This window comes from Aptenodytes forsteri, unplaced genomic scaffold (assembly GCF_000699145.1).
Source record: "Aptenodytes forsteri isolate BGI_AS27 unplaced genomic scaffold, ASM69914v1 Scaffold396, whole genome shotgun sequence".
In the NCBI taxonomy this organism is placed as follows: Eukaryota; Metazoa; Chordata; class Aves; order Sphenisciformes; family Spheniscidae; genus Aptenodytes; species Aptenodytes forsteri.
The window spans coordinates 972223-996155 of record NW_008794215.1 but is presented as its reverse complement, the minus strand read 5'-3'; positions in this window follow the sequence as shown (position 1 = coordinate 996155).

The following is a 23933-nucleotide window of genomic DNA, read 5'->3' as shown; positions in this document are numbered from 1 at the left end:
CAGCTCTCTCAGCCTTTCTTCATAGGAGAGGTGTTCCATCCCCCTGATCATTTTCGTGGCCCTCTTCTGGACCCGCTCCAACAGGTCTGTGTCTTTCTTATGCTGAGGGCTCCAGAGCTGGACACGGTACTCCAGGTGGGGTCTCACTAGGGCAGAGTAGAGGGGCAGAAAAAAATTAGCCTATTATGATTCCTGCCAGCTAGGAAGCACAAGGTAAAGGATTGCAAGTCTTAATATATATGTCCTAGTCTGGGACTTCAGTTTCTTGGGAAGTGCAGCTGTTCTTAATTAATTTTTTGAAGTTGCTGATTTTTGTCACACAAGGTAAAACCAGAGAATAAAGACAACAGAAACAAGACAAAGACCAATAAAATAAAAGGAGTAAGTATGAGAAGTTATAATTTTTTTGTCACAAGGAAAACTTTATTTTCTGGACTTTTTTCTGTCCTTCATTCTGGAGCCGAGGCAGATTACAGGATAAAAGTCCTTATGAGGCAAATAAATGCATCCAGTGACTTGTGACCAATTAGCTCTTGTGCATATTTTTGCTTCTCTTTAGCCCCTCTTCCTCTTCAAGTATGTAAGCAATTGGACTTGTTTGGGATTTGTTCCTTTTCTGCAAGACAAGGTTGAGTAATAGTGTAATTAAGATAATAGTTTTTAATAATAGTTTTTTAAGAGAATATCAATGAAGCGAATGCCTTTGAGTAGCTGGCTGGAAAGTTTTTTGCATCTTTTAGAACACAACCTTAAGTGGAATCAGTGTGTTTGGAAGGAAAATCAGATAACCTATGTGTATATCTCCTAAGCCAAAGCAGAATAAAAGTTGTAACAAGATTTGTAAGAAGAAGTAGCATTTATAGTTTTGTTTTGCATTATATATACTTTTTATTGATTTCTTTTGGTGTTACTCAAGAATTATGGAGATCAAATAAATTTTACTTGGGGCAATTTAACAATTTTATAAAGAGATTTCTTCTTTGTTTCTTGACTTTGAAAGTGTAAAATATTTTATCCCAAGGGTGCAGGGAAGCAGAAAGTTTCTGTAAGCTCCTTGATATTTAGAAGTGTGTGGGACAATGCGTCTTGCTTCCTCATACACGGCCATCACGTCTCAGTGACAGCAAAATATTTCTTTCTTCCTTCTTGTCCTTTTTGCTCATCATTTTTAATCCCAATGTCCCATAAGGGTCTATAAATATATCATGCACTGTAATTACCTCTGAAACATGTACTAGATGACTTCTTCTGACTTCTAGTGAGATGTTCTAGGGTCAGGGTCAGGGACACAGCTATGTTAAGAAGTCGTTAGTGTTCAAATACCTCCATTCACAAACATTATGCTATTAATGAAATAAATATTTTCAAACACTTTCTTTTCTTCCCAACACCACCAAACTGCAATTCCCTTTGGGAATGAACTTCCCACCTTCATCTTCTTTTGGAGACGTGAGAGATGATCCTGTCACTCCTAAGGTGTCACTCTGAGAAGCAGCAGGTATTCCAGTGCTGATTCTGTCTTGACACCTTGTTAGCCCATTCTGGAGAGAGATAGGTACTTTTTTTACTTTACTTTTATTTTCAAAATAGGACTCAGTAATATGTTTTAATATTATAAAAGTCTGCCTTATCTGAATAGGGAGTAGAGAGAGAAATTCAGAGAGATTGCAAATGGATACTTTCGACTACAAAATTTGCACCTCCCAGCAGATATACGTAAAGGAGAGAAGAATGCTGAGTAGTCCAAATAAGAGGCAGGAGACAATTTGGTGAAAGGCAAGTGCCAAGGCAATGTGTTCCTCAGAAATTTGGAAAGCTGCAAGTTTTGACTGCAGCTTAAACTAAGAAAGTCTTTTTCCAAGTCCCTAGAGGGAAGCATATGATTTGACAACACACCCCAGAGGAGGCAGAGAGAGGAAAATAGACTGGATATAAAGATGACAGATCTGTGCTTGTTCTTAATTTCTGAAAGTGTAAAGAAAGTTTCTAGGAAGTAGAGAAGGAGTGTGGTTCTAGGTCCAGGTCATTCTCCAGCCTCACCGTGAGGAGATCAAGAAGCAAGAATATAAATGGTTCTCATTCTTCTGGGCCATGCAAGAGAAGTGAAAGTCCACTTTTTGTCCAAGTCTGTAAAGGAATTAAAAATGGGGAGCAGAATTTGCAAAACATTGATTCTATATCTTACTGAAAGAGACCTGCCTTTGAAATATGCACAGGTGTAACATGTATAACACCTGGGAATGGAGTTGATTGTTTATATTTCTTATGACATATAGGAATGTCATGGTTGAGACAGATTTAGATGTTGGGAATCAAGAAGATAGCATGTCCAATCTATATGGTCTGCCTATTTAGGAAGGCAGAGGATATCACAACTCTAAAGAAAAACTTCATAGTGTAAAAGTGCTTATAAGCACATTTAAAACTGGGGGATTTGCAGAAAATATTTTATCATGTGCCAACAAACTGTACAAGATGTAGAAATGGGAGAGCCTTATGTGTTTGTCTCGAAGATCTTGAGTCAAAAAACTCATCAGAGGAATAGTGAGAATTTTTGTGTCAGTGTTCTAATATCTCTTAACACCATTTGTCTCACCCTTCTTCATTACATGATCCATCTTCCATAGTGGTACAAGCAGCAGCAACCAATGGAGTCTCAGTTTATTCGCCTCTTTGAAGTGCCTCATCAGAGAGTCACCAAAGACATGCTCTACTGTCATGTATCTTTGTCATGCCTGTATTCATGAGGGTGAAGGAGGAAACAAGTAAGATATGGGCAACACTGGTAGGTTAGTCAGTCTCATGCTTAGATTAGGTTATGGGAACAGAGCTTCAGATGGTATCTTTGGAAGAACTAGTCTTGGATTCCCTTCAGAAGGTGATTTTCATGCACAAAAGTGGCCTTAGGAAAGGGCAGTTCAGGAGGAGATTTTCTCCTTGGGTTTTTTCTTATCCTGGCTGTACTTCTAGCCAAGTGTGAGAGCTGTATAGTGGTAAAGGTTGAGAAACAAGAGACTGCTTTTTTCATGTGATGACCAAACAGTCTCAAGAGCTGAATTCATAAGTCTTAATGGGTAATGATGCTTATAGGACAGCTGTATTGCCAGCATGCCAGCGGCTATTATTCAGTGCAGAAAATGACCCCAAAAACCAGTTCCCACTTAAAAGGAACATGGGATTTCACAAATGGATTTTGTGCTTGCAGGGAGAGGTAAAGACTTGACACTTTACAAACGAAAGTCCTTTCTGCTTTAGTAACCTCTTCACCCTTACGGGGCAGAAGAATAAGAGGATTCTGAAATGAGTTGTGCAGAATCTGTTTGTTATATGATGTGAACCATGGACAGAGAACATTTAAGTGTCTCTTGCATATGAGTCTATAGAGCCTACTTTCTTCATTGTTTAAATACATTTTGCATCTATTTTTTGCTCATGTATCCTGGTTAGGTTCCAAATGGTACTCTTGTAAAATATCTCTTAATGACTCTTTTCTTCCTGTGGGCTCTTCCTAAAATCTTTTTATCAAAAAAGTCCTTTTTTTTTTTTTTTAGCTGCATGTATATAAACATTTAGACATCAAAAAGTCTGCAGTAGGTAAAACCATTTCATTAACGATAGAAATAAATCCAGTGATAAAATATGCCTATGAGATGATGAACAAAGACATATCTTTTTAATTTGCATACTGTTTCATTAGGAAATTTATAATACAGTTAGCTCAATAATACACAAAGAAAAATCTTGGTAAATGTGTTGATACCTCTTCAAAAATGAATAAAAAGAGGAAAAGATTTACTTTTTTTTTTTTTTTAATATTTATTCTGAACTGATGGTACAAAGAGAATAAGAATGACAGCTCATTCCGAGTGACCAGTCTCAGTACTCTCTTGTGCTTAAATGATGTGTTCTGAAAATGTAAATCCTAGGAGCCTTAGCAACTCTCAGTACCCCCTCAGTGTCCTCTAAATAGCTTCTCTTTTCCGCTTTTCCCTGCCGAGAGCAATGGCTTCATTTCTACCCCTGTCTGGAAATATTAGAATAAGAAAAGTGGTTTATGAAAGAAAAAGAAAAAAACACTAAAATCTTGTATTTTACCCAAGTACCTCATACAGTAGCCGGTATTTTAGGTATCATACTAACAAGTACAGAGACATCTTTAGACCCATTGACACTTTCCCACCTCTTCAGAAAAAAATGTGAAGTCCAAGTTCCCTGACATCTTTTCAGATGCTGAATTTCCCAGAATTCTTTTCAAATTGCATTGCTGTTTTTTAGAAGAAAATCTAAATATTTAAAATCACAACGTCTTGAAATCAGGAAAGAGTCAAGTCAATAATTTTCCATGGCTCACGTTTCCTGGCAAGAACAGCACTCCACTCTGAGACAGCATAAGCTTCAAGAGATTATCCTTGAATGTATAGGCAATCAGGTAATGTATACAGTTTATCTAAAGTTGGTCAAACAACAGGATATTAAAGAGGAGTATATGTTATAGTTTAATATAATGACACGCCTCAATAGTTTTTGGACGGGAATCGAAACAGTGCCGTTAAACCCCAAAGCATGCCATTATTGGACAATAATATGTAAGTGAAATGCATGATTATGATTGTAAATAGGTCATTTCTAAAGGAAATATACTAGATGCAGACAGGAATAACAAATCATGTGTAAAAAGAAATGACCTTTAACAGAACAAAAAACAGTACATAGAAGAGATTGCGTAGAAGATACTGCATGAGACTTCTCTCTGCTAAACGGAGGAACAATCCTTCTTTGTCGGGGAGGTACTGGGGAAGTTGCACCTCTCCCGCCTGTTGGTTTGACTGCATCCAGTTGGCTGCAATTTGCAGTGCATGCAGACTGTCCGTGGCATGTGCAGGTTAGGAAGGGCGTATGAAATATCCAATTATTGCCTCTGGCTGTTTATCACTACTGAGTCTAAACAGAGAATGGAAGGGATTTAAAACAATGTAAGAGAATCCAAGGCACCCTCGACCCCATTAGCAGAGATAATAAAGATGATTCATAAATGGAGCTGTGCACATCATCCTTCAGAGAGATGTCTAAGCAGTTGTTTTGGGGATATTCAGCCTCAGGGAGTAAAAGAAAGATGATTTTACTTCACCTAAGTAGCTGGGATTATAAACTGGGGGTGTATGTTAAGATATAGACTGAAATTTAATTATTTTATTTTTCCCTGACATTCAAAATTAAAAGTCATATTCTCACTTAGTGATACAAGGAGAGAAAGGTAGCTATCAATATCACCAAGAATGAAGACCTAAAGACATTTTCCATTCAACAGACAATTGCAAAATTCTGTATAGAAATGTTTTAAAACAAACAGAAAGCCACAAAACCCCAGGAAGGATTTGGTAGGAAATGTAGAATGGGAATACAGAATAAGAATCGGAGTAAATTTATGAAGATTTATCATTTTCTTTCAAATTAGTCTTTGATTTAACATTCAGTGAGTCAGTGTATGAACGCTGCCTGGAACACTGAATTTAAACAAGAATTTGGTCTTAATGCAGAAATTAGTACTGTAACCAGCCACAAAACGAATGTTAACTGATTGCTCTGCCACTGAATACATCTTCCAAAAGGGCTTATCTGCATATGTTTTATCTCAAAAGTTGCAGAGAAGACATCCTTCTCAAAATAGGGCCAGTCTGAAATCAGCACATCAAAAATTCAGTGCCATGTAGCCACTCTGAATTCCAGGCTTGGAGCTGCAATTGCAGTGCCAGTAAAGAGACCAGAAAGCTTTTGGCAAGGGCTTTCCAGTTTTGGCTCATATGCAAAAACTGTATAACATTCTCTGAGTTTAAGTGTTTAGAGAAAATGTCACATTTTTCTACAGTGGAGATTCTTTATTTTATTTTTTGAATATTCTTTTCATATGAAGTCACATGTAAAATAATGTATCTATTCACCTATATATATTCTCATGTGAAGGGATCCAAAGGGTTCATCTTTCGTATTTTTCTAATACTCCTCCCCTCCAAAAACAGTGTGTTGTAACTATGGTATTAATTCAATACATTCCATTTTTATTTTCAATTCAGATCATTATTTTAAAAAAATCATTAATGAATATCAAATTCATGAAAGCCTGGGTTTATTGTCCTGGAAACTGATGTCCACTAGATAGAAAACAGCCTTTGAGTCAGTAATGGTAGACCAAGGATTCATCACAGCTGTGAACCTCCTTTAGCCACATTGTGAGCATTTGTGGTTTATACCCACCCTAATCTTTCAGGCTGTGACCAAGAAAAAGGATGCCAATGTTATTAATTGTTTCTGAACTGACAATGTTATTGCAGTGAAGAGGCCTGTTTATATGAACCACTAAGTAGCGCGTGAAACAGGGTAAGAGTTATCTTCAGCCTTGGAACTTCCACATCAGTTTTGATTATCTGCATAAATTCAGTCCACAGTTAAATGCTCTGGTAGTTTTATTTTTGTTTCTGCTTCTGTTATATAGCTTTTCTATATTCTTGTTTCTAGGACCGAAAACAACAGCAGTTTGAGGCTTCCTTGTGGTAAGAAACTCTTGACTCTTTCTGTGGAAATGAATTACAAAGGGTTCTTAAACTATAAAGACAGAATGAAGAGACACATGCACATATGTTCATGGACTATACTGCTCAACCTACAAGTTTTCATATCCATTCATATCAACCAATGCCATAGAAAAAGATGTTGTAATTTCAGACCTGCAGTTTCCCATAGCATCGATCACCCAAAGATGTTGACAGATGGATTTTTAAGCCTGCAAGACATGAGAAAAGTGTATAAAATATCAAATGGTTAGAGGAGGTAGAACGTGAATTCATTGCCTCTTTTCTAATATGCAAGAGAACATTCAATAAGGTCAAAATTAAAGAAAGTTACAATAATTTTTCACAGTGTGAATTATACTGTGAAACCCACTGCCACTGGAAGTTACAGAGATCAAGAATTCAGGAAAATTAAGAAAGGAATCAAACTTTATAAGTAGAGCAGTCCAGTCCAGTGTCAACCTAATTAGCTATAAGCATGTGATGTAATGAGTGTTAAACTTTACACTTTGGGATAAAAGCAGTCTTGATTCTGTTATTAATTAGGAAGAGACTTGGGATGTGAGGCAGATAACATTTATGAACCTGCTGCAGGATTTTTAAATCTCCCTCTGGAACACTAAGTGTTTCCAAATAGTATATGATAACAGGTGGACCTAATTCTGACCCAGGATGACAATTCACATGTTTCTATCTACCTAAATAAACTTTTTCGTTTTGAAAAATTGTCCACAATATTGCCACATTTGGCCTTTAAGTCTAAATGCAACTAATGAATTCTTCTGAAGAATGACCCAGTTGTAGAAAATAGAACAATATGATTTTTATGAAGTTCAGTCTTATCAGCTTAAAGAAAAATAAGTATTTATCTGCAGATATACTCATTAATTTCTCAGTGCGTCCAAATAGGTATCCCATTTATTCAATAAATAAAATTAAAGAAACCCCGAACATGCAATTGCTGACTTTTTTATTATTCCTTTGATTTTAACTCTATGTATCTTGTAAGCAGGTTGTTAAGATAATGACACTAATAGTACTCATCTGAATATGGGTTGTCCTCTTTGATGTGCCTAGTAATATGCTGGTCTGTATGAAATTAAATAGTAACACCAACAACCGCAGTAAGAAGAAAAAAGTGAGTATATGAGAAATATTTCCTTAATAGCTGTGACTGTTTGTGAAGGCTAAAATTACCCCACTAAGTTATAAAAAGGTCACAGATCCCCTCATTTATTTAATACCATGAAAACAGCCCTTTATTCAGGAGTTTGCCTGCAGTCAAAGATAATTATTACCACCATATTACATATTTTTTGCTATATGGTATGTAGATGAGCAAAAGTGTGGTAAACAACCATCAAGCTCCAGGATGATCATAGCATGAGTGAGGAAATGGGCAGCTACCTTTCAAATCTCATTTCCAGGAGCTGCTGTAAATTAAGATCAGGAGACATAATGCTTCTGAATCTTTGAACTCAGCTATTAGACTTTTATTGTCTTTACTAATTTCAAAAGTAAATCTGACTCATGGTTCTTATTACAGATGTATGATTAAATGATTGAAGGTTAGTGACTTCAGAACTATATTTCAGGGACTCAAGACTCATCCAAGGTCTCGCTAATGACAGGATTCAAAACCTCTGTCCATGGGCCCACCAGACAGCACTTCCAAGGGACAGCAGAAACCTCTGGTAACCGATTTGCAAGCATTCATTTATTTTGATCCCAGAAGCCATTATTTTTATAACTGCAGGATGGTGCTTTAGAAAGACTCTTCCAGTTATAACATAAAAGCTTTATTCTTCAATGATCTGAGAACCATGGCTCTACCCAGCAATTCACATTTAGTTACTTACCTTTAAGCACTTAAACACTGGTTTCTTATTGATTTCAGTAGTATTTCTCACATGCTTCAGGTTAAGCTCCAGCTTAAGTGCTTTTACAGATAAGAAAAAAATTTGCTCAGTGTCTTGCATGACTGAACAGTAAATTTTAGGCAAGGAAAGAGCCTGGTAAAACCATGGCTCTACCCAGCAATTCACATTTAGTTACTTACCTTTAAGCACTTAAACACTGGTTTCTTATTGATTTCAGTAGTATTTCTCACATGCTTCAGGTTAAGCTCCAGCTTAAGTGCTTTTACAGATAAGAAAAAAATTTGCTCAGTGTCTTGCATGACTGAACAGTAAATTTTAGGCAAGGAAAGAGCCTGGTAATCTTTTTTTCTCTCTAGATTTTGAAATATGTCTTTTTAGGGAATCATTGTGGTTTCTTGTACGGTTTCAAAAAATGCAGTTTTATTTCCTTTTTTTTTGTGGAAATGTTATGGCCCTATTTCTTTTCTCATATTCTTTCACTAATGTTTTATGAGAAATTAATTTGTGTGCTGCTGAAACCTTTCTCAGTTGCATGGTCCCTCTACATGCCTCCATGGTTCAAGAAGATACTTGTATTTTTTGCTTTAAAACAGAATTCAAATAAGACAAGACAGTTTCATTGCCCTGAATTACATCCCTCATCCTTGATAAATAATATTGTGTAACTCACAAGTAAATCTGATAATTATTTTACAAGTTAAAATTAAAAGCTGGGTATTCTGCAAAATTTGACATTTGTGTCAAAATTTTCATTGTTTTTGTCCCATGTGACAATAAAATAATGAAAAATCTTCAGAGTTTCTATATAAATCAAAATAACTTTTTTCATGGCGTTGATTTAGGAACAGAGGTTGCAATTAAGAGAATTAATGATTGCTCTATCAAGCTGTCATGCTCATATAGGCTACTGGCATCCTTAGGTAACCTGTAAATGGGGAAGGATAATTCAGGACAGCTTTTCTTCAGAATTCAAGTACCGTGACTTTATTAGTTGCCACAACTGTGGTTTGAAGGAGTCTGAAAGAATATCTTAAGAATTCTCTCTGGTAGGTAAACTGGCCCTTGAGACATGGGGCTAGAGCACTGTTCTCAAGCTGGTGGTGTGAGCCCCATGGGTACCCAAAGTATCCAAAGGTGTAGAGGATCTCCAAGGTGATATCCTATGCAGAAAATGGCTGGTGGTCCAAACCACTGAACTAAGCTCCCTCTCTTCTTCCATATAAATGTTCTAGTCTCTGAAACACTCCACTTAAAATCACATAGACTGATTGCATACTGAGGGACAGATTAGTCAACATATTTCGGCTCCTTTATTCTACCTGATTCCTTGGTAGATGTCTATTCAGTGTAGTTGGGAAATGCATTCTGGCTGTCCTGCATCCTTTATCATAGGTCTGTGAAGGTCCAAAACCACCCTTAGGAAAATTTCAGGAAAAATATTTGTGGTGATTGCTTGCTGTTCTCTCCTCTCATCCTTTATAGCCTCATAGTACAGCAAAATTAGAAATTTGGGGAGGAAAATTTAAACAAATATGGAAGTTATTCTGGCTTGGAAGGATGTGTGCTTTTAGAGTAATGATTAAAATAATAATATTGCTTTTCCACTTCAGTCCTTTGAAATGCTTTCTAAAACTACTAGATATTTCAATCAAAGTAGTTTTGTTTCAGAACCACAAAATCACATTATTGTAAGTCCTTTATACAATCCTCTTTACTGTCGCTCTTTAATAGTGTGCTGTTGTAAGTGCATTTTAGTGAATGTGTAAGGAACCTCATTAGTTTTCCAAGCTTTTCCTCTAAACCAAGACTTTCTTCTGTATCTACATTTTAATATTTGTTCTTTTGCATGTTGTTGTTACTAACCCTTCTGACTGATTATATGGCAGTAATATTTATCATTTTGATTGCAGTAATATTTATCATTTTGATTTTTTCTCTAATTTTAGTAGTATTCCATAAATATTTTAGTCAATAACTTGTGTGGTAACTAAATGATACATTACATAGTTTCCATTCTTAAGTTTAATTTCGATAATGAATTAATGTATATATTCTAATTTACTCCAAAATTATGGGCTTTTTTGTGAAACTCTTCCCCCCAAACTTCAAGATTTCTCAGAATTTTGTATCTCGTATCAGTGGATCTGCTGTTAATGTCAGTTTAACTGTAATCAATGCATTATTGGTAGTACAAATCACTAGAAATATGATATTTTTACATTTTTACATGAGTTTTTGGTTTAATAGTTATATGAAATATTTAATAAGTTTTGAACAAATGGAGTTCCCAGTGAAAAGATTATATTATTATGGAGGCAAGACTGAGTGCATTTGTCTGTAATTTAAAGAGAAATAGATATACTATCTTTATCTCTAAATCTGGCATTACACATTTAAGAAATTCAAGACCAAGATTATACTTAAAATAAAACCCAGATTTAGTTAGGTAATGAACAAACAAGGTATGGAACGAGAGGACTTTCAGTAGCTCCTGGCGGAGCCACTGGTGCAGAGTTATTCCATTCAGACTGATGGTGGAGTGTCTGTTCCACATTTCCCCTTTCCATTTCCTCCTCTCTCTGCCCCAGCCACTACTACAGATGTGGAAATAATGCTCTAAGCAGTATCCATTTTATGTATACAAAACGCCTTTACTCTGCCCTGTGGTAGTGCTGTGAGAGTAAGAGGCAACAGAAACATATTTCACACAGACAAAAAAGTTTCTTTATAAGTCAGATCATTTAAATTCTGATGACAAATGCTGAAATGTTTAAAGACGTTTTTATGCTTGTCATACGTTACTAGTACACAACTTCACTGGAATGGAGAAAAAAAAAATTCTGATACAGTACACCTGAAAATCAGCAGTACTGAGTGTATTGACTGAAGTGTGGAAAATGTGATGGTCCTTTTGCATTTTGTTTCTCAATTTAAATACACTTCTTAATTTCTTCACTCACTGTATTTGAAATTTTTACCAAGTTATTAGAAAATTTCCAGCTACCGGGAGGTTTATAGCTCAACTGCATGGATGAGAACAGATCAGAATTGGCAACCATCAGTAAGCATCCAATGTCCCAAACATGTTAGAAAATGCCCACTCTGTCATGTCGTTAGAGGGTTATAGCCTCATACTTGTTTATGTGGTACTTCTATGTGCTGTGTCCATGCATGTGTTCCTAATATCTATTCGTCTGAAGGTCAAGTAGAAAAATACCTACAGAAGTATAAAATTCTTGTACCTTGCCCACATCGATGTAGGCTTGACAAAGACTGGTGTTCCTGTGCTAATTCTATTTTAAAAAGCCTTTGTGCATAAATACACACTGGATTAATAAAATAATATTTAGGATTTGAGCCTTAAAAATGATTTTATTGTATCCTGTAGAAACAAAAAATAAAAGCAACCAATGTCTACAATGCAGCTATGAAGGGGGGAAAAATGCTTCACTGTTATTTGCCTGTAATTGGCTTTGAGCATCACAATGCACGTGTAATTGGGTCTCTACTTGTATCCTTCAAGGGTTCTGTGCTATTTCTACTTGAACCCATTTTTGATATGGTTCAGCTCAGCAGTGCCAGCTACCTCTTGTTATGCAGTTGAAAAACTGTGGCCATTAAAAATAGGATACGGTGTGATTTTGTTTTGCAGCACTGCATGGAAAATCAGTTGCCGTTCATAACAGCTCTGTGGTTGGTTGATTTAAAGCAGGAGGGCGACTTCGAATTGACAAGCAGACAGTTCATGAAAAAGGATATTGTATCTTTAAGGCTTTCTGACTGATTGTGTTTAACTGCGCTACTCAGCAGGCAGTAATTAGGCAGTAGCTTTGCTGAGAAACTTAAAGCAGAGGCTGTGTTGCTCTGTGCTCTTGAATTAAAAAAAAAAAAGGGGAAAAAAATTCTGGATTTGAACAAATGGGATTTTTACTGTTTTTTAGACAGTATGGGAGCAAACAGAAAGCAGACCCCTAGAGGCTCCTAAAGTTATCTTCCCATGCAGATAGTCTCTAGGGAGCTGTGGTGCTTGCGAAAGGAGGCAATGAGAACCATTATAGAAGCACATGACACTATTGCTGAAGGTCAGGGTAGTATTGGAATAAAAGAGAAGCTGCTGCTACAAAATGACATGGCTGCTGCATCTTCTGGGCCAGTTCACAATTTTGATTGGAATGTAGCTCAAATGCATTGCGAATGTGATTAATAAATAAAAGTACATAATAATGAAGATGGCTGAACTGGTTCTTCCCCAGACTGCTGCAGAGCAGGAGAGAATGGGAATCTCAGCTAAAAGGCAGCAAACAAAATATGCAGTTAATGCTACCACCTGAGGAACAGTTTGATTTGAAAACACTATTGTAGTTTTGTGAAGTGGACACTGCAGTGCACCATTGCAAACGCTGAATGCAGGAATGAGTTGTTAGCCTTCTCCTTTTGAGCGTTACAATAGTGTAACAAATTGTGAAGGGGAGTACCACAAAGTTAGGATATAGTTTTGTCATAAATAGCATAGGAGCTTTACGGAAGCACTCTTCTTCCCCCTCACACCTCTACTTTCTATTGCTGCTATTTTGATGTTTGTGCTTGGACATGTCATCGGTTAACAGCAATTAGGCTTTGAAAAGACTCGAGATTCTATTGCCATTTATTTATCCTACAGCCTCTTTAACCATATTAAAAAAAAAAAAAGATAGTTCATTTGTTTGCTTGATACCATTATACTGCTGGAAAATGAAGTCATCCATTAACAGCATAAATTAAGCCTATGTTTTGATTTGGCATCAGGTAGTAGACATCGCCAAAGGGTCACATTTTAAGTGTGATGAGCATTATTTTTGCTGCGTAGCCTGAGCTTCTTTGTGAGGTCCAGCAAAACTCTTTTGATGACTATGGCTCTGATTCTGACTAGAACTGCTATCTATAGTTCTGACACTGGTTCTGATACCTTTGAGGTAAAGTCATTAAAGTCAGCCTCCTTCAGCAAACTCTGTAGTTCGATAAATCTTTTTTTTTATTTTATCTCCTCCATTCACATGTTAACAAGAAAGTAAATTAGTGTGTAAATTGGCAAGAACAGTGCACTGAGCAACATGGTTTTTCACAGGACCATTGTCCTGAGGTTTGTAGTTTTTGAAAAGGCTTGATCTGAGTAAATTATGAAAGCTTATCAGAATTCTCTGACTGAGTGTTTATAAGAGCCAGAACTGCTTTCCAATTACGGCTGGGCTTGCAACAGCGAGATGTATTCAATGCCACTGCCTAAAATTCACCTATCTTTTTTTCCTGTTTTCAAGGTTGATCCATTCTGTGTACTTCATAGACGCTCTTTGACACTGGGATATACAGTACATCAAGGATTAAATTGCCAAAATATTTTTTTTCTAAGTGACAATGAGCCTAATTCACTGTCAGTTAATGCCAGGTGTTTTTCACCCTAGTATTAAGTTCTTCAAAACTGGAGCTGTATAGGACACTATTCACAGGGGCTTAACGTAGGGAGGAAAATGATTACATGAAGTCAAATAAAATGAATAATTCATTACAACACGTTTTGTAATCCTGGTGTTAAGCATAAAACCAGTGGTTTATTTTTCAGCAAAATGTTTTTGTATCATTTCAGATAGCATATAATACAAAACAATAACTGCATACATAATGTGAAAAGCCTACAGGCAAAGAGGGTCCTGCTTGGTGCTTCTGGCTTCATCCGGGGTGTTACAATATCTATGCTTTGAGGCAATGCCTATGAGTGCCCATCTTCCCTTGGAATCTTCTGGGGCCAATGGGGTGTCTGTCTTTTAATTTGATTGTAAAATATCACCCCAGCTCTTTACCACAAATTTGAAAATCAATTTTTATATCTTGCTAAAACTACGTAGCTCTCATTTATTTCTACGGTTATTCTAGTGAGACTAAACAACTCAAAGTGAAAAGTCTTTCTGTGTTTTTCTGTTACATCCCTCTTCCTCTCCCTCTCTCTCTCACACATGCTTGCACACATGTCTGGACACAGATACATACTATATGTATGTATATATCTATACACCTGTATGCATGTATATACATGTATACTTATACAATATTTATATAGGTAAGAATACAGCAGCTGTAAGTTGTATAAAAGACAACATAATATGAAATTTACCCTTTTTTCCAAAGTCAATAAATTTCTTTCTAATATTTATCCACACCTTTTCTGACCTGGATTTTTTTGGTTTTGTTTTGGGTTTTTTTGGTGAGCGTGTGCAACCCAGTGTTTTTTGTTGTTTAATTTTGTCATCTGGTGAAGCCTCTCTCTTTTTAGACGGGAGCCCTCACTGGAGAAAGGTTATTTTGCATCCTCAGTGTCACGGTTTCCAAATCAGATCTACTTGAACGATGTCCTTACATGGGCTGATTATTATGCTATATTCCAGGCTGAAATAATTGTGTACCTGGACCATCTGCTTCTGCCTTTTCCAGCACCTTCCCGTGGACAGCTCCGGGGCACTCAATCGGGGCCGGGGCGGACTCCTACCGAGGTGTCCGCGCATTCATCTTGTGGGAAAGGACAGGCTCTGTCAGTGGGTTTCAAAGCTGTTTAACAAAGCATTTCCGCTTTCTAAGAAAAATAGCCTTTAATAGCCTACATTTGCACACAACAGCAAACATCTCATTCCTGTAATGTAACAAAAATATCTGCTAGTCATAATGCAAAGCCTACAAGGGCGTTCTAACCAGTTTTTAAATTTAAAATAACAAACTGCTGATTAATTGTAATGGTCAGTCATCTCCAAACTAGATTAAGAAACTTGAATACTCTGAGAATAATATATGGGTACTAATTTCAAAGGAGGGTACAAATATAGCCATTTTGGATTAATGTATATTTCTCAAATGTAGCAGGATGAATTTAATTCATTTTGTGGTGTTCATGGCATTTAAAAATGATTTTAGTGAATTACTATAGAAAACATTTCTTATTCTTTTAATTAATCTTTTATTTAAAGAAATGTTTTCACCCAAGATACTAAGGAAGAACATTATAAACATGCTCAGGCAAAAGGTAATAGATTTAGAGTTTAATTGTAATGTTCTGTTAAGCATTTTTAATGGAAAACCTGATGACCCAATTATACAGTGAAAGTGGAAAATCAGAACACAGTATCTGGATTTGAATATAAAAATGCTGAGATGCATAATATATAGGAGTTTGATATCTATTCTACTTCTTGTCAAGGAGGTATAAAATTATCAAGAATTAACAGAGAGCAGAAATCAGACCCTGGAAAAGAGCTGAGCATTCTGGAGAGGAATATAAATTATATTTTAACTTAGAATAGTAGCCTGCCTCTCCATGCAGTGCAGAATTAGTATTTTTTTTTTTTTAATTTTCCTGCACTGACATCCCATTCTTTCTGTACTATCACTATTCATAGTGGCATCAGCACTTCTTCCCAGGTGTGCTGGTTTTGGCAGAAAATGAACTCTATCCCAGCCAAAACCAGCACACCAGGGTAAATCCTTCCCACTATTGAAAGTCAGATACGAAATTAGCTAGTTTGAGAAGAGATTTTCCAAGATACCTGGCATCACTGTACTCAGTCAGGAGCTGGATGGGTTTTTTTACCTTGAAAATCTTCCCTTTCCATCTAAGCTGTGGTTCCCAAACTGGTGTTCTAACAGGCTATTGGTGAGGGCATGAAGAATAAGAGAATGGCTTACAAGACCATAGCATCTTAATAGTCTTTTCAATTCTAAAAAGTAATCCTAATAATGTATTGGTGTCCACTACAACCTATGATGACCCACAGGGAAGTCTGACTGTTCATGGTGCTCCGTCAGTACAAAACATTTGAGAATGACTGCAGTGTTCAGTTATTTCAACTTCTCTTCCTAAAAGAGATACATAGCTAAGACAAAGTCTCTGAGGTTACAGCAGCAGATACAAGTAAAATCTTCTATCTTCAACGTGTCACAGGCAACACAGAACGGTGCTTCATTCAGTAAGTGGTACTTTGGGTCTTTAATGGTGAAGGAAGAAGTAATGTGAATGTGACTGTGCAGATGTCATTATTCAGGGGAAATTAAGTTGCTATGCACAGTACTTAAGAAAAGGTCCTAAGAAAAATATGCAGACATGAGAGCACAAAATTATCAACTTTACTTAATGCCTTGAGGGAGATGAATTTGAGGGTATCTGAGCTGATACCAGACTGTGTGCTTGGGAGACTGGGGCACAGGTCTTTGTTAGCTGGCTGGTATTAATTACTTTTTAGCCATCCAAGCCTTGCTTAGTTCTCTGCCTCTACACATAAAAATGTTAGCCACCAAGTAAAAGTCGATGCCAAGCATAACACAACTATAGCTAGCCTCTGGAGCTCCATTTGGTTGTATTATTTTACTCAAATTGTGTATAAAATCTGTCTCATCTGGACCATATTATCAGCACAAAAAACTTTAATTTATATCCAGCCTCATATGATGTTTATTTCTTCCAGCTTTTCATGTGGCTATGATAGACCACAGACATTCCAGTATCAATTTCACCTTCATTATGATCTACATCATCAAGTGTAAATCCTCAAAAATTTATTAACTCAACAATTCAGGTTGTGGCGGGATTCTTGAGGAACCAATGCAATGGGAGCAGCTGACTGTTGGATTTTCCTTGGGAGAAGCTGACAGGTTTAACTTGTGACCTTCAAAAGTATAACCATTCTTAAAATCTATACAGTTTCTCTGGTGGCTCAGAAATTCCTAGGTGTCTTTTACGTATCGTTTTGTATGCAAGTTATGGGAGAAAAGGTATCTGGAGAAAAGGTTGTTCTAGGTTTGATTCTGAGCATGCAAAAAGGACTAGCTGCAAATGTGGAGACTGAAGGCAATATGGCAGTGACAATGCAATGAAAGAGTTCAAGATCTTTAAGGAAAGAAGGGACATGACCAAATAAAAGCAATTCATTTCAAGCAGGCAACACTTAATAATTTCAGAGAAAGACAAGGCTTATGGAGAAAAGAATTAAAGAAATTCTGTAAGTAAATAAATTTCTGTAAAGATATTAACATTAATTACACCAATACAGAGGAAGAGTGGGAAACACACTAAGAGACCAATCTGGTAAAACCATCAGTTCTTTAAAAATCCAAAAGAAAGAATCCAGAAAGTGGAAAGTAGTTCAAGTGACTACAGATGAATATGAAAGAATAGCAGAAGCTATTGGGACAAATTCAGAAGTGCTGAGGGACAAAACAAGATACTTTTTACAAGGTGCATGAAAGGTAAGAAGAAAGCAGTTATAGTAAGAGCAAGACAAGGAAAATTAAGTCCACTACTTGGTAGAGATTGAAAAACTGAGACTAGCATGCTTAATTCATCTCTGTTTCAGTCTGCACTATAAATACTATGTGCAGTCAGGAAGTTAGTACTACTAACACCAAGCAAAGTTGTAAGATCTCAGGTTAAGACAAGAACAGTTTAGAAAAATACTTAGGTAACACAGACATTTTCAGATTGCCTGGGCCTAATGAAATTCCTCCTATAGATGTGGCTAAAGCAAATTTGGAGTATTTTCAGAGTTGAGATCTCAGAAGACTAGAGAAGGATAAATGCAAAGACTATGAAAACAAGGTAAAAAGGGAGCCAAGAAAGTGTACACCAACCAGCTTTACTTCACTTCTCTGTGAGAGGTCTCAGATAATGAAACAAATTATTTATAGGCACCTCAAAGAACACAAGAAGGTATTCAGCCAGTGTGGTCCAAAGACAAATCATGTCACACCAGTTCATTTGTGAGACAGTGTACTGGACAGGGTACTGGATGGAAAAGAAACAGTAGACATTACTGTTCTTGACTTAAATAAATGCTGTCTCACATGACCATCTCATAAAGATGCTAAACGAAACTCTGAATCCAGACACGTGCAAAACTGATCAAAAAAGTATTTTGAGTACTTACCAGTTTGGTACTACTCCACATTTTCATTATTAATCTGGAAGACAAATTAGACAGCATTTTGCTTATTAAATTTACAGGAAACACCAATGTGGGTGGTACTGCAAGCATGCCAGAGGATGGGATTAGAACATAAAATGATCTGGAGAAATCATCTGGAAAAAACTGAACACAATTCAGTAAGCAGAAGTACATAAGTCTGCTCTTAGACATGATGAACTCTGAATATGAGATAGGAAACAATGAGCTAGGTTTCAGATGTGTAGAAAAAGGCTGGGAGACATAATGGGTCACAAACTGAGTATGAGTCATCAGTGTCATGATACAGTGAAAAAAGCACACACTGCATGAGAATATATGTATAAACAGTAGTGACTAATCCTCCTAATCTATTCAGTGTTACCAAAACTTAGCTGTGTTATTATGCCTCCAGGAGAGCAAACAAAAATTTAGAAAAGGGAACCTACCAAAAATATTGAAATAACTTATTTAATACATAGAACATAGAAATCAGATAAAGGGGGGGGGGGGGGGGTGCTGTTGAAATTCACTTTTAAAGATGTAGTAATTCCACCAAAATTTTTACAGATAGGTTAGGTGAACTTCAGTAAGAAATTATATCATTCCAGTTGATACTGCTTTGTGATGGAACAGGTGGAGTGGATGACCTCTTAAGATTCCTTCCAACCCTTTTCTATGAATCTTTTGTTAAGTATAGGCGGAATTTTACTTTTTGACAAGGACACTAAGCTTTTTCAAGACTGAGCTGAAATTTCTAGTGTCTGTGCAAGCAAAATCTGAGTTGCTCCCACTAAGCAGTGAATAAAGATTGAAGAAAGATAGCCTTTTGCTGATTCATGCAGGAGTGTGCCATTGTTTTGTCTTTGGTAGAACCTCTTAAAGCAGGATCTAACATTTTCAACCTTGAAAACTAGACGGAAATGAGATGCAAATGTGGTAAACTAGCCTCATTGTTGCCTGTTGGTCGGTGAAGTGGGCGTTATCAACTTTTAGAGATTTGATTTTCTGGAGACAGAAACATACAGAGTTTGCTAGAGGGTTTTGCTATGAATTAGGCTATTGCAGCAAATAGGGTAGGATTTGTAAAATGCTTAAAGTAGCCATTTCAAGATGCAGCTCTCTTTAGGCAGAAGCAGCCTGGCCAGGATTGGACAGGTTATGACAGACAGGAACAGCCCAGGTATTGAATGAGTCTGCTCCAGCAGTGGTGGCACTGCTATTCTGTAGGCACTGGAAGGAAGTAGATCAAGATGACAGCTATTCAGGATTGTAGGTATTCATTCATGGGAGCAGGGTAAGCTGCCTATAGGTATTTTCTTGTTGTGTTGCTTATGAAAAATGTGTGACAACTTTTCCACATTCAGTTCTCTGGCCATCCTTGTTCTTAACTGGCATTCAAAAATGAAGTTTAGACACAGACATCTTACAGCTACTACCTGCAATTCACTGTTAGCACACCTATCTCTGTCAGTTCACCACAGTTCTTTCTGGGAAGTGAGGTATATCCTCAGCTTCTACTGTAGCAGTTGACCAGAGAGGAAATCGATGGAATAACAGAATGGTTGAGGTTGGAAGGTACCTTGGGACATCATCCAGTCCAACCTCTTGCTTAATGCAAGGTCAGCTAGGACTAGCAAGGTTGCCCAGGACTGTGTCCAGTCAGGTTTTGAATGCCTCTGAGGATAGAGACTCAAAACCTCACAGATAATCTGTTACAGTATTCAACCACTCCTACTGCAAAAAGGCTTTTTGTTGTGTTCAAATGGAATTTCTTGTATTTCAGTTTATGCCTGTTGTCTCTTGTCTGCTCACAGGATACTGCTGAGAAGAGTCTGACTTCATATTCTCTACTGCCTCCCATCAGGTATTCATACACACTGACAAGGTTCCCCGTGAGCCTTTTTTTCTCTAAGCTGAACAGTCCCAGCTCCCTCAGCTTCTCCTCATACAAGAGACGTTTCAGTCTTGTCATCATCTTTGTGGGCCTCTGCTGGAGTCCCTCCAATATGTCCATGTCTCTTTTGTACTGGGGAGACCAGCGCTCTAGATGTGGTCTCAAACTGCAGATCAGCATTAACTGATTGAGAGGGCCTTGGACCTTACCATTGTCCTTTACTTCCAGTCCCATGAAAAATGACCCATAACTCATATACCATCTGAGATCTTTAACAGAAAGGATGCCTGTTGGGTCATAAAAAAAAAGAAAAAGTTTTTGAGGTTCCTCTGAAGGAAAGAAAAGATCTTTGATTGCTTCTAGATGAGAAACAAGGATTTTCAAACATCATAGACACAGGAATTTCTGTTACTTTATCTTAAGAAAAAGTATTTAATGAGCTTTAGAAAAAAATGTCAAAATAAGTCTCAAATAAAATATTCAAATTGAATGGGTTCAACTGGATTTTAAGGTCCATTTGAATATATTATCAAAGTAATCTGCAATAAACTCTCCTCCCTAAAGCTGCAAGTTACACAAGCAGCAACACACATCCTTTAATCATCACCAGGTTGGTGATTCAGCCATGTATTGCCCTCTCTCCCTTTGTTCCTCCCACTGAGAACTTTTGTGATTCAGTGAGAAGAAAAGGAAACTATTTATTGTTTTATTTTTCTTTCTTATTCCTATGTTTAGACATATGCATATGGAGATGTACACACACACACACACATATATATATACTTAAATATGTATAGCCCTACTCTGAAACTTGCTGCACTGGTTGGAATTGCCTCAGCATCTCAAACAATTTCTTGCAGTCAGTTGAACAATGTAGGAATATCAGTGGCAAAATACAGACAGTTAAGTGGAAAACATAGTCAATAATTAATCAGCTGAATAAGAGCATTCGTTTTTAATAAATATTTAGAAGGATGTATAGAAGTATCATGCTGCATTACTGTACATCCAAGAATTTGCTAAATATGAAATTCAAAGCACCCTAGGTGATAACTTCAAATAGTGCAATGTGTCAAACAAGCACAGCATCATATGCTGCTTTATTTCTAATTCTCCTTGGAGGTGAACACTTTTCCTGAAAAATGTTCAACCCCCTCAGTTCTTACTGACTTAGCATTTGGCATATTGAAATTGATTGGGTTTTACCTCATACACGGTAGGGGCATACAATGTTGCCTTTTGGACAGCGCATTGGTTATTAGCATGGAACGGAGTTCTTCACTCTTTATTGGTTCATAAGGCCAAAGTAAGAAAAATAGAGTTAACTAGGTAGACTGTCATGTGCTGAGAAAAACGATCAATATGTCTGCTTATATGTTCTGAAAGATTTGTTTGCTTTTTACTTTGAGAATGTTAATGTATTAAATGTTAAAAATCAATGTTTCATGGGAAAATTTTGACAAAACCTATTTTTTTCTGAAAAGTAGAGAATTTTCTTTAAACCAAAGGTTTTAGTGGAATAACCTGAACAAAAATCTCTTCACCAGGCCAGCTCCCATGCTTGAAGACAAGCATGTGCTTAAGTGTTATGTTGAATAGGAAGACAATTACTGAAAGAAAAGCAATAAAATCTTAAACTGAACTTCATGAATGGGAGTCCTGCAGAAGAATGCTAAATTTGCCAATGTAAATACAATGTCACATGACTTTAAAGAAAATTGTTGGGTTCTGTGACTGGCTCTGGCACAGATTTACATAACAATGTATAAGTCACTTAATCTCCTTTAGTTTCTCCATCTGTACAATAACATCAGCTCTGGGGCAGTGTTGTGAGACTTAGTTAATTGCATAGAAATTATTTAAAGATCCTTCAGTGAAAAGTTGTATTGATGCTTTCAGAAACACGACCCTTTTTAAGCTAACGATTGTCTTTTATCTTCCCTTAGAAATGACATGAGCCAAAGAAGTAATTCTCTTTTGACCAGCACTCATTGCATAACTAAATTTTGAAATAGCCTAAAGAATTTTCACAAGCCAAATACTCCGGATCCTGGGGAGGGAGGAAGAGAAAGAAAGCGAGGGAAAGAGGGAAAGATGTTTTCCCTTTCATTCTTCCTGGGACAGCAGAATTTGGCAAAGCAGGTGTACATGCACATAGAAGGGAAGGACGTACAGATGTGAGCTTCCCCCTCTCCCCGACTTTAGCCGCTGATTCAACGGAGCAGCCCTAATGATATCTCTGGGAGTGGTCGAATGTCCAACCTTCAGTAGGGGCAAAGAGTTGCCATGGTTGCAGAGAGAAAAGGAAGGAATCAAGGGGGGGAGGGCAAGGGGATGGGTACCGAAGAGGTAAATCCATGTGAGAAGCAATAATAATAATCTGAGGTAAAGTGGCACTCCTGTAGAGTGTTTTCTCAAAACAACAAAGACCGAATTTTTCAACAAAAATTATTTTAAATATTTTGTTTGAGCCCCTTCATTAATTATGCTGCCATTCTGCCTGCTGCTATAATTAATAGTTTTACAATTCCTTCATTCTAAAATGCTTTCTCTCTCTTAACTCCTGGCTGAGGACAGAAGAATGTTGACAAGAAGAATAGAAATGAAGAAATGACATTAATGAAGATTCAAAATGCATAGTTGAATGGCAAAGGTTTATCTTTACAACCACAAGAAATTGAGGAGGGTGAATATTCCAGGCAAAACTGTCTTGCTTGTTTGTACCAAATATTATAATATGCACATATGTATGAATACACAAAAAATACCAAGTGGACACAGTTGTGAGAATACGCTAAGATACCATGGTGACAGGAGACCTTATAAAAACCCAAACAGATAGCAAAGGGCTCCTGAATGTAATGAGCAGCACGGCTGATTAGGCAGAGACCACACTGTGCAAGAATGAGGCCTAAAGCAAAGAACAGCCTGAAAGAAAGCCATGAGAGAGAGAGAGAGAGAGACTTGGAGGAATGAGATAAGTAGACTTACAGCTAGAAACAAAGGCAGAAAGAGATCTGTAGGGCTTGTAGGAGAAGGAGTTTGGTATGTGGCAGACAATAGAGGGCTTAGAAAGGAGCAGTTAGCCTTGGGCCCTCAAAGAGTGCCAAGAGCTCAGGGAAAAAGAGACTTAAACAAGGAAATGTGCATGTGGTAAAGACGTGGGCGAGAGAGACAAGGGGCAGCAGGGCAGCTGCAGGTGACCCCCGCAGAAGAGGGCAACGCATATTGGAAAGGCAGCATGAACCTACGAGCACGGTTTAGAGCTGCCAAAGGCTTCTGCCAGTGAGGTGCAGTACCCATCTTTGGTCTGCTTGCAAAAAATGCAAGAATTTCTATCTTCCCCTTAAAAAAACAACCAGTGTTTTTGGTGAGCACTATTTGTCTTCCTCTCAGGTGCTGTTTTCTTAGCCTTAGGTTCACAGGAAGAGTCTCCTCTTCAAGGGTGGGTTTTGAATCTTATTTGGATGTTTGACCTGAAGTTAGGGTGAGAGTGATCATAACTGCTACAAACTTTAGCAAATGCTGTACAAATCCTTATTCACACTCTCTTCCACGTTTTTAGTTTTCAAGGCTCAGAGGTGAAATCCAATCTGGAGCGCAAGGGCTGTATGACATATATATGTCTCCCTCTTTT